Below are 8,923 nucleotides of genomic sequence, written 5' to 3' on the forward strand. Positions count from 1 at the left end.
TGAGTAAGTGAAGTGTAAGTGGGGAGAGAAAGCTTGGAATATATAGTGAAGAACACTGAAATAGTCTTACAGCAGTATTTCTGGGCAGTTTGTTCATCCTTCCTAACGTTGTCCACCACTGATTTTACAGGTAACAGGAAGAAATAAAGTACGTTGACTTAAATGTTAGTCATATTTTTTACCCATTAATTTCAGATGAACGGAAGTTCACAAATAGGATGAGAAGTAAAAGTCATCTTAGTTCTTGTTTGTTGCCAGCCATTGACAGGCAGCTCCACTGCCTCACCTTGGTAATGGGCACCGTGCGACTCTTCAGGCTCACGAAAGGTGAAAGAAGAGAAAGTCTTCAGTATTAGTATGTCTCTCTTTCTTCTTGAGGGATTCTCCTTTGCTCTTGGAGAGCTGTTTGGAGCACTTTGTGTTGCTTTGTTAAAGATTGTGCTGCCTCTTTAAAACACAGGAGGAGTTTGGACTGCTTGCCTGAGCTGTGAGATATTAGAAAAGACTTAGAAGGTAAAGACAGTAACAGCCTGTGTGTGAGTGAAAGGCACCAAAGAGAAAAAAAGAGGTTTAACATGGTTCTTAATGCAAATACCCTATGAAACTGTACCATTCTTGTCAGGCAGCGGTGTTACTCTATTGGAAACAAGAAATGAGTCGCCATTGCGCAGTGACCTGTACATTTGATAAACTTGGCTGCCAAAATGCCTGACCTTCTAGAGATATAACACTCCCACTCACAGACAGCTCGTCCTCAGTCTTGCATTCAGCATGACTTGCTCTGCTCATCTCATGTGGCACCAGCTGCTACCTATGTGCAGGTGGGGACGTCCCCCCTGCACCTTCCTCAGAACTCACCACCCTGCTGGCATTAACTCACTACTGGCACAGGTCGGGATGTCCCGCTCTTGATGTCTAAGTCTTGGCTTCTCTGTTGGTCCTGTGGGGCAATCTGTTGTGTGCCGGGATGCTGCTTGCGAGTGCTTTGCCTGCGTTCCCTGTGAGCCAGGACTTCAATTCTGAAAGTGGGTGGCACTTCCCTGTAGCAGGTGTTTGGATCTTGGTGGTCTTCAATGTCCTTTCCAACCAAAGCTGTTCTGTGGTTCTGTTATCCCATGAATAATATCTGAGGTAGCTTAAGGATGTCTCTGTGTGGATGCAGGATGTTGTCTATGTGAGGTTAGGTGGTCAGCCATGAATCCTAGAGAAGGAAATGAAGGCAGGATCTGAAAGGAGTGTGAGAATCATTGGACAAACCAGCAGGAACATCTGTGTGAAAACAGGAGAAAAGAAACCACAGACAAAGAAGGAAGAAAATGAGTATTGGGCATGAGAGGAAGGAAGGTTTGACAGAGTAATGGATATGACCATGGGCAAAATTTGGGAGTTAGAAAGCTACAAGGATGGCAGGAAGAACGCTGGGAAAGGGAAAAATATATATATTGATTGAAAATAATAGAGAAAAACAAAACAGAGAGCAGGTTAGAGAGAACTTTAGCTAGTAGGGGAAGGTGAAAGTGGAGAAACAAATTAAAGGAGAGTTAACTCTGACATCTGTGGCCAAATGTTTAACTGCATCTAGTATTTTGGACTAATCCATAAATGTTAGACTCCTCAAACTTAGGCAAAGCTAATTAAAAGCCTGAGATAGAAGAAAAGAGAATTTTTAATCTAGAGTTAGTAGAAAATATTTTTAAAGAAACATCAAAGGGAAAAATAGAAAGTGTAATATTTGTAAAATGAATGTTGTTTTCATCCATTCTTGCAGGTGGATAAAGAGATTTATGATTTCTTAAGCAGTGGTTAGCTGTTTGTTTTTTTTTTACCATCAGAAGCCATAGTAAAAGCCAAGGCAAACATAATGGTAAGAAGTATGCTTGTTACTGATCTTTCGTGAAGGAGCACTCAAAAATAAATGCTTAGCTTGGGAAGACTTTTCTGTGCATAATGTGAAGCTTTGAGGTTGTATGCTAATAGGTAGTGGTGGTACAACTGGTATCATCTTCAGGACTAGCACTGTCACTTATTTAAGTGCTTCTGAATTAAAGAGAAGATTGCCAACTGTGAGAAAGCCAGACGGGCTGTGTGAGTTGGACCTGTCCTGCAGTACGGAGTAAATCCAAAGCTGTACTTCAGAGGAGATGGAAAGAAAACGTAGACCTTTAGCCTAATCAGAACTGAATGTACGAGGTTGGGGTTGTACCACCTGCCCCAGTGTTTGTGCAGGAAATTCTCAAACTTTTGTTTATTCCATTCTCCATACTGAAAAAATAGCTTTGAAGAGTGTTTTGAGGAGGAGGCTTTGAGTTTTTTTGCCGAAGGAGAGAAGTTACACCTCAGACCTTGTTGAGTTCGGTGTCGTCGCAAAGCACTGGTCTGCAGTGTCTCTTGGGTGTGATGGAGAATTTACATTATCAAGGTAATGCTGAGATGGGAAAGCTAAGGAGATTTATTGAGCTCTGAATTGGAAATCTGAATAGTTAAAAATTACTAAACCTGCTTTGGTATATTCAGGTGCATTTTAAAAACATTTGGCCCGTCTTTGCTCAGACATTATAATATTTCCCTGACTGCTTTTTCAGAACTGTAATATCAAAATGTGCTTTAACTGAACCATTGGCAAAATAAAGAAATATTTGTTTTTCGGTTTGGGTATAAATAATCATCATTATTGCTTGGACATGAAGGCTGGGAATTCCAGGTCATAAATGCAAAAGTGTGAGATCTGCACAGAAAATTCTACCATACTAGGACAGAGCAACCATTTGTACATTGCTTAGCAGAAACAATACTAATAATGTACTAAGGGTTATAGGATACAAATGTGTTAGGTTATCTTTGCCCAGTCCTGCTTCAGGCATAAATTTCTTTTTCCTCAACAAAACAGGAATTGTCTGGAAACTTTTGCATTGTGATGGTTCAAGTAAGTTTTTTAGGAAGACGGAGAAATGCAACTTTACTATCTCAAGTTTTGACTAAGCTCCGAACCTGCTTTGGTTCAGTAGAGCAGGCTTTTAAATTCCACTTTACTTCCTGGGTTTATTGGCACATCAGGTTCGAGTTCTAGCTTGCGGCCTCATTTCCCTTGCCTTAAAGTGTGTGATTTTTAAAGGCTCTGAAGTCATGTTCTTTCAAAGCATAAGTAATTTACTAAACCACTACATCTTAAGTTGGTCAAGGGAGAAGAAATGTGATCAAAAGGTAGGCTCTGTTATCCATCGTGGAGCACTTGCTCCATTTCATATTCACTAATTTCCAACTGCAGCAGTGACATTTCATTGTTTGGCTGTATTGACATATCATAATTTTTCAAGTATGAATCCACTCGTATTTCAGTGAAGAAATGACAGATGCCTTTTGCCCACTGAATAAATATCAGATCACTTGGTAACCATTCTGCAGCCCTTGTTCGACAAACGAAGGTGAACGCTTGAAGGCATTGTGAGAAAGTTCCTTTTCTATGGATCAGTCACATTGATCTTCTGAGTAACAATGACTTCATTTAGGTGGATGAACTAAGGTGCTTCTGTCTGATATGCTGTTGATGGTGTCTCATAAAAATAAACTATTAAGGCCTCTTTACCTGCAACTCTCTATGTATAAAGTGATTTCTCATTTCCATAGTATAATCAGTTCTCTTGGATTTTCATGTGGCCTTCCTGCCGGTGTTGATGAGACGTTATATGCTATCTTTGAAGTGAATTAAAGCATTTAGATCTCTTTGTTCCTTCAGTGTTTGTTTTCTCATGCAGTTGGAGACTTCATCAGTCTGTTACCGGTCAGACATGTCCATGCGTATGGGGCCATGCGTTCAGGAAACTTTTGTCCTTGACACTGACAAGATTAGTTAAATACCTTCCGTGATGTTTTTCCTAGGTTTTGTATATTTATTGAAGACTTAGGAAGCCAATATGGAGCTCTGCATATACTGATGTATGTATTGGATGTGTAACCGAGTGGCTGTTCGCAGGATGATCTCCCTTTTCTCTTCAAGTGGGTCGTCTTTTCATTTACCTTCTTGTCATCACCGTTGCCTTGACTGTCCCCGTATGGTGATACACAACACTGACTCAAGGAAATCTGAAAGAATTAACATCTGTCTCTAAAATGGACTTCAAAGATTTACACTTCCAAGCAGCTGGCCTCCGTCACAGAGAACTACTGATGGGGTTGGACATGCTGGAGCACCAGACCCTGCCATCTGAAATTCTTTCTAGTCATTGAGAACAAATGAAGGGAGGAGAAGCAGCACTCCCTGGTCATTGCTAACAAGACTCCTCTCATCTATGCTCTATCAGAAGGTTTATCATTGAAGGCTGCTGTGAAGAGCTTGGTTTGTAATTTCTTTCCTATCCACAAGTGCAGTGATATAGCAACCTAAAATTGCATTTCATCAGCAGAGCAGAGTAGCTGCAGTGTTAGAATGCCCTGTTTTTTCCATCATCCACTTTTTTGTTTTTCTGCCTCCAAAGTAAGCAGTGCAGATTTGGGGGAGGGTGGGGGAAGCAGGTTGACTTACAGCTGCACAATTAATATTTTCAGTAAGCATTTTGAAGAGGCTTGCTCTCGCAGATTTGTTTCTGTATCAGAAGTGTTCGAAGTGTCCTTTCAGGCAGCAGAGAATGGATCTGAGCAAAGCAGAGAAAGGACCATGTTAGCTGCTCCCCAACACTCACTGCTGAGCACTGGAGTACAGTTTAGCAGGAAGTCTTAGTTCTGTCCTCAGACTGCCACTATTGCCTTTTTCCTCAATAACAGTGAATGAGGAAAGGATTAGAGAAGCTGACTGTGCTGGGCCAGTCTAAGAATGTAGTCCAGAATGAAAGTTACTAGCTTAGCTCTTCAGCCCAGAAAGATTCAAAATTCTTCATGACAGGCAGTGTGTTTACCCTATCTCTGCATGAGGAATGAAATCTCTGTCATCTCCACTTCTGCCTGAATAAAAGCAACCCTGTTTCCCCACATGATCGTTGTAACTTGCTACAAACAATAAATAATAATATAAATTTATAATAAATAAATATATATAAACTTATAATAAATAAATTCTAAATAATCTTTAGAATCCAAGTTAGGACAGCAGGAGTGAAATTCATCAGATCAATGCAGAAAAAAGATAAGCATGAGCTTATCCCTATGGTGCTGTGTGCGCTGCCTTTCTCCTACAGGATGAATGGCAGTCATCCAAGTTTCATAGAAAATCAGGATAATGTAAAAATAAGTAAGGAGTGAAAAAGGAAAACTGATCAGAGCAGACAATTTTTTTACGCAAAAGAGTTGAGTATATCTGTGAGGGTAATTGTGTTCTCAGTTCTGATTTGGGCAGCGTACACTGCCCAAACTCTCTTCACTTCAAACACTCTTCACTGCAACACCCAATAAGAACATGGTTTCCTTTTGATCTCCTTCTACAACTGGACTGCAAGTTCCCATGCCCTTTTGGCTGTCACCCCTACATCTGCATGTCAGAAGTCTTCTTGGTAGCTGACTGATTTCTTTATCTCTGCAGTGAGCAACAGAAGTACTTTGAAGACCTTTATGTCAGGACTGAGAATACAGTGTTCTCAGTGAACTTACGCTCAGCTGGGCAGTGGATCTCTTACCCATTGCCATGAACAACACCAAACTGGGAATGCAGAGCACCTTAGGTAAGTGTTTAAAAAGGCCAGAAAAACACAGTTTTGGATTGCTAAATATCTTTCTCATCACTGAAATGCCTAAGTTTTGGCCACTGTCAAATTTCCATTTTTAAATTAAAATTTAGTTCAGGAACAGGTTGCCCAAGGAGGCTGTGGATGCCCCATCCCTGCAGGCATTCAAGGCCAGGCTGGATGTGGCTCTGGGCAGCCTGGGCTGCTGGTTGGAGACCTGCACACAGCAGGGGGTTGAAACTAGGTGATCATTGTTGTCCTTTTCAACCCAGGCCATTCTATGCTCCTATGATTCTGTGATCCATGGGCATACAAACTTTTGTAGTTATTGAATACAAGTTGTCTTGGGCCACACTTGCTCCAAAAGTGATACCTCATACTTATTTCCATGGAAACAACAGATACAAAGGGCACAGTAACACCGATAGAGCCATTTCTCACTGTCTTTCAGCATATTCACCACCATTGGCTTTGGGATACGTGACCTTGCTTTTGTGAAACTAACACACCATTGGGGTTCAGTGGCAGTGTCTGCAATTCTTACTGAGCTCTCAAGGTGTTCATCAGAGATCTTTGATGAAATTGTACTCTTCCTGTTCTTCATCCTTGACAGCGATTGTTAAAAATGTGGGTATGGCCAAAATGTGATGACATGAATAAGGTGTGACTGTGAAGCGAATGATATTTCTCTCTGCTTAGATCGGGATTATGAAAGTCTGATACAGAGATGTGATCAGAATTTTGAGTTGAATATGTGATTGCAACTCTATAGACTGCATTTGCAAATTTGCTGGTCATGTATTTGTATCAACTGGAAATGCATTTGCAGTTATAAATTGATGGGTTTTTTTGGCAGTCTTGAAACCCCAAGCTGTGGGGTGTGGCCAACAAGCACAAGAGATAGAATGCCATCCATAGGGACCTAGACAGACTGAGCGGTGGGCCCAGGAGAACCTCAAGAGGTTCAAAAGCCAAGTGTGAGGTCTTGCATCTGGATTGAGGCAAACCACTTCCCAATACAAGCTGAATGGAATGACCACAGCCCTGCGGAAAAAAGCCTGGGGGTACTGGTGGATGGGAAGCCAGATGTGAGCCAGCAATGTGCCCTATGATTCTATGATGATTCTATGATTCTGTGACTCGCAGCCCAAAGCGGACCATATTCTGGGCTGCATCAAAAGAAGCGTGGCCAGCAGAACAAGGGAGGTGATGCTGCCCCTCTGCTGTGTGCTGGTGAGATCTCACCTGGAGCACTGTGTCCAGATGTGGAGTCTTCAGTACAGGAAAGATGTGGTGGATGCCCCATCCCCGAAGAGTTTTGATGCCAGGCTGGATGGGGCTCTGAGCATCTGATAGAGCTGTAGCTGTCACTGTTCATTGCAGGGGAATTGGACAAGATGACCTTTAAAGGTCTCTTCCAACTGTAAGGATTCTATGATTCTGCTCTCAAATTCCTTTACCAAAACAGAAGGCACAGCTGCGTACCCTTCGCTGTTGGGAGCGCTGTGTCCAGGCAGCGCATCAAGACGCACACAGTGCTGCGCCATGGCTTGAGTCAGCGCTGCACAGCACTGCCCTCCCCGTGCCCTGCTTCCAGTCGGCGCAGCCTGAATGGCGCTCTGACTGCGGCTATTGCTGAGCGATGGGTGCGTGCCCAGGGCTGCTCTGTTTGGAAGAGCCTCTGCCTCTAAATCATGGGGAGGGGTTGGGTAACACGGCAAGCTGTGTTGGGCTGCATGCAGCCTGCGGGCCACGGGTTGAACATGCCTGATTTAGTGTAAACAGTTAATATAAAAGAGAAGCCAAAGGTGGAGGTTTCTGTATGTTAGATGAATAAAATCTACCCTTGAGTAGCTTCCTGGAGGGCCTGGATATGAATGGGTACTGGTATCTGAGCAAAAAGGTCATATCCCCGTGGTATAATGATTTCAACATGTTGAGAGAAAGGAACTTTCCTATTAATCAATCTTCTTCCAGTGTACAAGGTCAGAAAGCATGAAAAAGCATGAACTGGGAACCTCATTCTGTATTTCATAGCTGTTCCTAAATCAAACCGTGGCTGAAGTTATGACTCTGCTTGTTATTTCTCAGAATGGTCCCTTCATCATAGCTATCTTTGGTCAAGTGAGTTCAGTGGTTTCACATCAGTTAGTGCTTCAATTACATTGTTATCCTTCTTCTGCATTAGCAAAAAAAATAATAAAACAAAATAAATTTTAACAATTAATTCCTTCCTTGAAAAACCCAACACTTAAGAGTTTTGTCATTCTTCAGCCAAAGTACTGATGTCTCTTATACAGTGAGATGTGAGAGATCAAGAGGTAAGTATCCACATAGATCTTGAGTATCTTCCATAGCAGGAGACTCCAGAACCTGTCTGGACAATCTGCTTGATAGTCTCCGTATGAACTGGTGAGCAGGCAAAGACGGCAGAGACTCCTTTGCATAATCTTTCTTCCCTTGAAATGTCTATGTTTGAAAGCAGATCTTTTGCCCAGTTTGTTCTATGGTCAAACAAGTGTGACCATTTGATGGACCTGAGCATGAGACAGAATAGGAAGATATGACTGTGATAAACCTAACACTTTTTCTTTAGTATCTAACATACCGAGTCTGTCTGGGGAACAATCAATTTGTTACCAAAGATGACAAAAAAGATAAACAAACTTGAAATTGAATGTATCGTTATAGGCAGGAGGAAAATATGCTTTTATTTAACTTCAAAATACAGGTTATCACTTTAATGTAAGGAAATAGATTGGAGACAATTGCTTACAGGAAACCAACTGGGCCAAACTTCAGAGAGCTGATATGCCTTCAGTCCCAGTGACTGACAGGACTGTGGCTCTCCCAGGTTGACTGAAATTCTGCTGATATGGATCTTACCAACAGCATATAATCAGAAAAACTCGCCTACATTTCCCTAGCCTCTAATCTGGCCATCACGTTTTAGAAACATCTCTGAGAGCATTTCTGAAGCCCCCATAAGAATAATGTGTCATGCTATATCACGAACTAGGATTGTGGTGCTCCTGTGCTTTTATTTGAAAGTCTTTCTCCAAGCTTGCTACTTTCTCCTTTGATCTTTGTTGATAGATCCTACCTTTTATTGCTGTTGCTGGCTCACTATACACCTTGAGCTAACTACTGTTTTTGCCCCATGCACTATGCTGTTAAGCTGTAATTCACATTTTGTTATAGAATCACAGAATCACAGAATAATTTGGGTTGGAAGGGACCTTTAGATCATCTAACTCCAACTCCTGCTACAG

This window comes from Tetrao urogallus, assembly GCF_951394365.1.
Source record: "Tetrao urogallus genome assembly, chromosome: Z".
Lineage (NCBI taxonomy): Eukaryota > Metazoa > Chordata > Aves > Galliformes > Phasianidae > Tetrao > Tetrao urogallus.